Here is an 8,108-nt window from a genome sequence, read left to right on the forward strand (position 1 = left end):
AGCCGAACTCAGGCGCAGGGAGTTCATTACACGAGCCCTCCACAGGCCGTTCAAACCCTGTTGTTTCTGAACAAATTTTAATGCATGAAAAATGTGAACGAAATGATGCTGTGCACAGAATTCCCTCAGCGGCTCTGGGTGGGTGTGTCTGTGGGTGTGTCTGTACCTCTGTGTGCACACGTGTGCATGTGTATCCGTGTGTGTGTGCATGTGTGTGTCTAGGAGTGCACACACATGCACATCCCTCTTAAAGAAAGACACCAAAGAGGCAGCTGTGATCATCTCTGTTGGGTGTGATTATGGGTAATTTTAATTTTGTTCTCTAACATTTTTTCCACATTTTCTTAATAATGTAGGATGAATGGCTGTAATTTTTATAGTCAGAGCAGAGCAAGGAAGGGGTGTGAAAACCCAGCCGGCGGGCCAGGTCTGAGCAGGGCTGGGCACCTGCATCTCCAGGAACGGACGCTGTTGTTTGCCTGCACTTGTGACCCACGGCCCCAGCCTCAGAAAAGAGGCAGCTGATGAGGGACGCCCCCTCCTCCGGCCCCCTGAACCTGGGAGGATGGGACGCTGATGGGGCCCCAGGCTCTGAACGCCGAGGCCACATGCCTGCTTCCAGGGTGGGCCCAAGGGGTCAGGAGGCTGATCGGGGTCATGCTCTGCCGCTCTCTGTACTCGGTGAGCCCAGGACTAGGAAACGACCGGGGTGGGTTACAGTCGGAACTGAGCGGGCCACCCAGAGGTACATGGAAAGGCGTCCCTGCCGGGTCCTGGCGGCTGGAGTCGGTGGAGTCTTCCCGGCCCGGCTGACTGTCCTTGGGTGCAGCAGCGGGCTGTGACGCGGCCGCTGGGCAGGCGGGGTCTCCCCTCGTCTGTCCTGTTGGCAGGGGCTTGGTGGTCACTGTGTGTGACTGTGTCGGTGGCTTCTAAAAGGTCCCAGCTGCACCCTCAGTCCAGCTCCCGCCTGCAGCACGGCCCCTCGTGCTGAGAAGACCCTCGGGGGGACGGGTTCTAGCCCCTCTACAGAGAGGCCTCAGTGCTGGGAGTCCCTTCCTGGGAGACGGGCCAGAGCAGGGGGCCTGGGGGCAGTGCAGTGTGGACCAGGCCAGCTGGACCCTCACGTGGCATAGGGGCTGCCCTGTGCCCACCTGAGCCTCCCACCTAGGGTGGGCGGGGCTAGCAAATTAAAAAATCAAAGTTAAAGCAAAGTAAAATTTGAATTTCTGATCGACAATGAATAACTGTAGTATAAAATGAATAATTGTAGTATAAGCCTGTTTCATTCATTGTTTATCTGAAATTCAAGTCTAACTGAGTAGCCTGTTAATTGCCCCCGTGCCCCTCTGCCTGCCCTTGGTCCCCACCCAGCACTGGGGCTGGCAGTCTCTTGACCCCAAGCTGCAGCTCCTGTGAACCAGATCCAGGATGGAGGACCAGCGGGCCCAGGGAGGTGGCAGCCCCGAGGGGTGGGCTGGGGTGTCTGTGGGCTCTGCCCCTTCTCACAGCAGAATCCCCCACCTCTAGCATCACTGCTGGGCCACCTGCTGGTCAGGATTCTCCAGAGAAACAGAACCGCTGGGACGTGTGTGCGTGGAGTCGGGGGGAGTAGGGGAGAGGGAGGAAGACATTTATTTTAAGGACTTGGCTCACACTTTGTGGGGGCTCGGCAAGTCTGAAGTCTGCAGGGCAGGCCGGCGGTCGGCAGACCCAGGGAAGAGTTTATGTGTGAAGGCAGAATCCCTTCGTCCTTGGGGAATTTCAGATTTTTTCTCCTACGTCCTGCAACTGATTGGATGAGGCCCACCACAGGTTGGAGGGTGTGAAATAACAGGAAAAAATGTATACCAGCCTCTACCCCCAGTCCCTGACACAGCGCTCCTCAATCCCTTGGAACTTCCTGGGTGACAGGAGTGTCTTTTGTTCTAATGAGGTGACTCCGGGTGGGCTCCTGGGTGGGGTTGGTCACCAGAAAGACCGAGTTGTGATTAGGACCTGAAACTTTCAGCCTCACCCCAGCATGCTCTGGGAAGGCGAGAGGGGCTGGAGACTGACTTAGGGGCGAGTCATGCCTACGTGATGAAGCCGCCGTAAAAGTCTCTAAAGGTCAGGCTCTAGAGAGGCTGCAGGTTGGTGAGCACATCCACGTACTGGGAAGGTGACGCACCCCAGCTCCCCAGGGACAGGAGCTCCTGCACGCGGGACCCCCGGACCTCACCCTGTGTGCCGCATCTGGCTGTTCATCTGTGTCCTTTTCCATATAACACAGGGTCGATGGAGGTGAGCGCTTCCCTGAGCTCTGGCAGCTCTTCCAGCCGATGGCTTAGGGGTCCCCCTATGTGCAGCCAAGTCAGGCAGAAGCTGCAGGTGACTGGCGTCCGGAGTAGGGGCAGTCTCGTCGGCCCGAGCCCTCACCCTGTGGGGTCGGAGTTGGTGTCAGAGTTAAATTGCACCGTAGGACACCCAGCTGCTGTCGGAGGATTGCTGGGGGAGGAGGGGGGCCGCACGTCTGCTGTCAGAAGTGCTCTGTGTGTGAGGAGAGGAGAGATGGGAAGGGTGCATTTCCGTGTGGGGGCATTCCTCTTCCTCAAAGTCTGCTGACTGCCGAAGTTACGTCTCATCTGAAACAACACCTTCACAGCAACATCTGGACCCACGTTTGACTGAAAAGCCCAGCTGACACGTGAAGTTCACCGTCACAGCAACTGGGCCCTTCCCTACTCCAGCGCCCCAACTGCACGCAACCGGGGCCTGCGTCTGAGCGGGCAAGGACCTGGGCCTCCTCCCAGCTTGCTCACAGAACCCACGCTGGAATGCCAAGCAAACCAGGACTGGGCCCTCCACCCCCCGCCCTGCCCCTGGGCACCGCCCAGCACCCTGACCCTGGAGGGGACCCCTCCGCTCTCCTGGCCTCTCTGGCACCGGAGTTGCGGGGCCTGAACGCCCCCGGCTTGCTGGCGCTGCTGCGCCCGGCCCGGTGTCCAAGGTGGCTGGGTTAGCTCAAACACATCCCGGTCTCCCCCATCAAAGCCAGGGTGGTGCTGTCACTTCGGAGCCCAAGAGGACTCCGTGCTAAATTAGACTCAAGAACAATTACATAACGGAACCACTTCCCTCTCCCCCAGCCGGTCGATGCTCACGTTGGACGAGGGCTGACAGTCTCCCTTCCTGCAGAAAGGCTCGCCGCGGGAGAACTGATTTCCGCTGCTGCTGCTGGGGGTTAGGTTCCTGCGCCTGGGGCTCGGGTGGGCGGGGCCGGCGGCCAGGGTGGGGGCGCCGCCGCCCTCCGGCGCTCTGGCACTGCGCCCAGGGCCCGGCCGTGCCCCCCGGATGGAGGCTCTGGGAGGGACGGAGGCCTCAGTGATCATTCATCCCTGTCGGCTGTGCACTGACATCCTGTTTGTCCTTCATCAACATTAGCTCAAGGGGGGAAGCGTGCCTGTTTAAAACGTTAACTGTAAATCCTGCATATTTAATTCTTTCATTTGCCTCTAAGGTAGAGAGATTCCAATTAGCAAAGAGGAAAATCTATCTATTGGGACCAGTGTGCAGCTCCCTCAGGGATGGACCACGCCATGGGGAGCAGAGTGGTGGGGGAGAGGTGGTCGTGGGTGGGGGGAGCCCGCCCAACAGAGGCAGGCAGCCTAGTGGGAAGAGGGGCTGCCTGAGCGACCTGTCACAGGGTGCCTCTTCTTTGCCAGCCCCTCCCCGTCACGCTCCACCTCGCAGCCCCCTTCTCCCCGGGAGCTGGGCACAGGGAGGTGGCCACCTCCCTGCTCTACAAAGGGCCTCCCTGGGGCCCCCGTCTCTGCGCTCACAGCACAGCGGGCCCCTCAGAGCGCCCCAGCCTGGCCTCAGGGCGCTGCTCCCTGTCCCTGGGGGTCAGGGCCCACTGGGGGCCTCTGTGGGCTGGGGCCGGGCCTGTGCACCCCCAGGCCTGGCCCCTGCTCTGTGTCCATCCACGCGCCTGCAGGACAGGCGCCTGGCCGGGCTGCTCCTCACGGAGCCCGGCCAGGGAGGGGAGAGCAGACGCCTCAGTCACAGAGTGGCCCCAAGCCCCCACGTGCTTGCGGGGCTTCAGCAACCTCTGGGGCCCAGCCCCGCCCCTCCCCCCGACACACACCCGGGCCAACTTCAGGGCAAACGTGCGGCACTGGGATCATCTGCTTTCTGGACAGCTCCACTCCTGGGCTGGGGGTGAGCCGCCCTCACCTGCCCTATTCAGCCTGTGCCCCCTTCCCCTGCCAGTAGCAGCCTGACAGCCTGTCCCTACACTATTATCCCCCAAGGAGCCCCCCAAGGTTCTAAATAGCCCACACTGCAGACCTGCCTGGGACAGTCCCCAGTCCCCTAGCCCCCAGATCCACAGTCCCCCAGCCCCCCAGTCCTCCAGGTCCCCAGCCCCCTGAGTCCCCCAGGCCCCAGATCCCCAGCCACCAGTCCTCCAGTCCCCCAGATCCCCAGGCCCCCAGTCCTCCAGTCCTCCAGTCCCCCAGCCCCCCAGTCCCCCAACCCCCAGGTCTCTAGCCCCCCAGGTTCTCAGTCCCCAGCCCCCCAAGCCTCCAATAACCCAGCCCCCAGATCCTCAGGTCCCTAGGATCCTAGTCCCCAGCCCCCTCAGCCCCCTATATCCACAGTCCCCCCAGCCCCTCAGATCCTCAGGTCCCCAGCCCCCCAGGCCCAGACTGGCACATCTCTGGGGCCTGCACCAGGCCCCGTATTTCCGAGTGCCTCTCCTCGGCTCACCTCCATGGCTCTGCTGTGTCCTCCACTAGCACCCCTGCACATACTTCCTTCTACAGGACCCCATGTCTGGGCAGGACCAAGAGGACCACGCTCTGCACCAGGCTGTGCAAACTATCCAGAAAGTCTCACTCTAGCCTCCCAAGCCAACTCCTACTCTTGCTTCAGAGTCAGCCTGGAGATGGCCTCCTCCAGGAAGCCCCTCTGATTCCCCCTGGGTGGCTGGTTCCTTCTTCGTGGCACACTTCCCCTCACAGGTCATGGGGGCAAAGCAACGCGTCTGTGGTGCAGCATCCGTCAGGCCGAGAACTGAAGCTGAGAGCGCAGGAGGCACAGATGCTCGGGGTCTACTTTGGTCCTCTGGAGCCTGGAGCCCCACAGGGGCTGGAGGAACAATGAACAAACGAAGGAGTGAATGAACACGGTGCAGGCTCTGAGGGTGCCTGGAGCATCCAGGTTTCCTGGCAAGGTGAGACTGTGCCCTGCCTTGGGCCACACAGTCCCCCAGGGAGGGACAACGGGCTCCCCACAAGGAGGTAGGCAGGCTGGGCGGGTCACTGAGCCTCTGTGGATGGTCCTGCGGCTGGAAAGGGCCACCGGGGACAGCTGTGCCCCAGCTGGCAGGCCCTGAGGATGACTGTCCTTGGTGCCACCCAGGAACCGGCCCCCACCCTGGCCCTGCCCCTCCTGGGCCCCCCACCCCAGGGCCTGCACCTAGGCAGAAACAGGGGCCACCAAAGTCCCTGGGTCTCCCAGCCAGTCCCCATCCACCCACAGACACAAAGCAGGGTGCCCCACCTCTGAAGCAGGCCTGCGGTCCCCAGGGGACAATCACAACTGTCTTTCCTCCTCTCTGGCTCCCAGGCTCCAGGACCTTCTGCACTGTGTGTGGCCCAGAAATTTACATGCAGGTGGAGGGGGTCCCCAGGAGCCTGGCATGAGCACACCCTGGTCCCCACTGTGTTCTGAGGCCCCCATGACCTGCACCCCTATGCTGCCCACAACTCAGCCTTTGACCCCCAACGGTGGCCCAGAGCACATGGAGTCTTAAGGTCTGCAGGAGCCAAGAGCCTGAGAGACGTCCAGCCACACACAACCAGGGCCCACGGGCACGTGAGTGGAGGACAAGTGGGAGGCTGGGCAGGGACAGTGAGGGGCCAGCAGGAAGCTGCGGGCAGGGGGCTTTGAGGACCCTCCGGGCAACGGGAGGCACCAGCCACTTCCTGCTGAGAGCAGGCCTGGCCTCGCCTGCCCCATCAGCCGGTCACACCTCCTCTGAGCCAGGCCTGGGCTCAGCCCCAGTGACCGCTGCAGGCCCCCCTGCTCTTTGTCGATGGGAGTGTCCCAAGGCCCAGCGCCTCTGGCCTCCGCCAGGCAGGCGGGAGGGGTGAGCAGCCCGGCTGGCTGACACGGCATCTTGGCACTGATGGGAGTGGCTGCCATCCTGAAACCCAGACCCCAAGGTACACACACCACATAGACACCTCCGTGACACCCAGACACAGACCCAGGACTCAGACACACGCCCCACAAAGACCCACAATCACACAGGCTCACACAGACACTCCCAAACAGATCCCCACATCAACACACACAACACACCCCCACGCTCACACACGTACAGGGACACTCCTTCCTGCTGGGTGTCCCCTGCCTGCACCGGCCGCAGCCCCACCCCCACCGCCACCCCCACCCCCACAGGCAGGCGGCCCAGCAGCTGGCTGCAGTTTCCTAGGAAACGCCGTCACCAGCAAGGCATTGCAGAGTCTCAGGGGCCTCCAGCATGTGCCAGACAAGCCCCACCCTGAGCCTGCCTAGAGCCCAAGCTACAAGTGGGCGCCGGCTGGAGGCCTACGAGGGCACAGCAGGTGCCAGTTCCCGTCAGGACTGCTTCGGTTACTGCACTGGCTGCCTGCCCTCACCCAGACCCTTTGCCCCAGCCCCCTCCACCTGTCCCCTCTCCGTGGACCTGGGGCAGAATCAGTCTGAGGGAATGTCTGGTCCGGTCATGATCCGGCCCCTGAGCTCTGTAGAGAGAGCGAGGGTGGACAGGCCAGAAGGCTTCCTGGAGGGGGGGGTCCCAGGGGTGGCAGACGGGAAGGCACATGGTTGGTCAAAGGTGGGCTGCCTGGCTCTGAGCAGCTTCACCCTGTGCTGTGACCACATAGCCCAGGACAAATCGCCCTGGAGCCCATCCCTCTGGGAGAACAATGCCCAGCGAGGCAGACACCACCCTGGAAGGTCCCACAGACACAGAGGCTCTGTAGGACCCCCCACTCCGCCCAGACTCAGATGGCCCCTCCCCTGGGAGCCTGGCTGGCTCAGGACAAGTGGCGAGTGGGAGTGTGTGTGCCAGGGCCTGCCTTTGGGGCAGGAGGAGGGCAGGAGCGTCAGGGAGGGGCAGGCAGGCGTCAGAAGGGCCGCCTGTGAGAGGCCGGGGCAGGGGCAGGGGCAGCAGCCCCCTGGCCTTCCCACTGGGGAGTCGCCAGCACACCCTGCCCCACAGGCCCAGAGTCTGACCCCACGGGGAGGGGTGGCAGCCACCCCCGAAGGGACGGGGTTGCTCGGCGGCTGAGCCCCTGGGGCGCAGGTCAACATGCAAGTCACAGCCCGACTGACCCAGCTGCTCCTTGGGCTCCGGACAGGCTGCCCGGCCTCCCCACTCCCACGCCAGCACCCGCTCGGAGGAGCGGCTCGGGAAAGACTCCTGCCTTGGCCCACCAGCCAATCCTGCCTGGGCCTCCAGGGAAGGAGGGCTCGACAGGCCATGGTGGCTGGGGGACAGGGTGCCTGTCTGAGCTTAGGGACTCGGGGGAGGAAGGGGGTCAAAACAAGTCGGGGAGAAAATGGGGTGGGGGCGGGGCAGGCGAGCAAGAGGCCAGTTGGACGCTGCGCTGAGCCAGAGAGGGCTGGGGTTGGGGGCCCGGGTGGAGACCCCGAGCTCCTGCTCTGCAGGGCTCATCCGTGCACGGCACTCAAGAGTCGGCACAGCCCGGTTCATCCCAGGCGCCCTGCACACAAGGGCGCAGGAGGAGCCGTGAGGACACGGTGGGGACGGAGGTGACGGCGGTGCCCTGGCCACGCCCTGGGAGCGGCAGGGGGGCTGCCCTGAGGCCTCTCCCAGCGCTGGGGCAGCAGCCCTCCGGTCTCTAAGGTCATTAAAATGCAGCCATGTGCCTGCTGTGAGAATGGGCGCTAATTACGCTCCCGCGTGAAGCCTCAGCAACTTCTCCTAATTAACCCATTTTCTGTCTGTGTGAGGTAACCGAGTCCGCCCTGAGCTGGCCGGGCTACTTGTGAGGACGGAGATTCCAAAAACCACGTAAATTAGGTTTTGAAAACACGTTTTCTACTCCTGTTGGCGT

General features: G+C 62.6%; 1 long non-coding RNA gene across 2 annotated transcripts; it reads right to left on the reverse strand.

The window, feature by feature from the left end:
* Window positions 1-275: 275 nt before the first annotated feature.
* LOC141579050 (uncharacterized) lies at window positions 276-4,318 on the reverse strand. Of its 2 annotated transcripts, none has more exons than XR_012510024.1 (2): window positions 3,141-4,318; window positions 276-2,416 (listed from the first exon to the last, which is right to left on the reverse strand). It is a non-coding gene; the product is annotated as an uncharacterized LOC141579050 (long non-coding RNA). The 2 variants fall into 2 exon arrangements; XR_012510025.1 differs by having other exon boundaries at window positions 276-2,526.
* Between the last annotated feature and the right edge of the window lie 3,790 nt (window positions 4,319-8,108).

Source organism: Camelus bactrianus, chromosome 11, assembly GCF_048773025.1.
Source record: "Camelus bactrianus isolate YW-2024 breed Bactrian camel chromosome 11, ASM4877302v1, whole genome shotgun sequence".
Lineage (NCBI taxonomy): Eukaryota > Metazoa > Chordata > Mammalia > Artiodactyla > Camelidae > Camelus > Camelus bactrianus.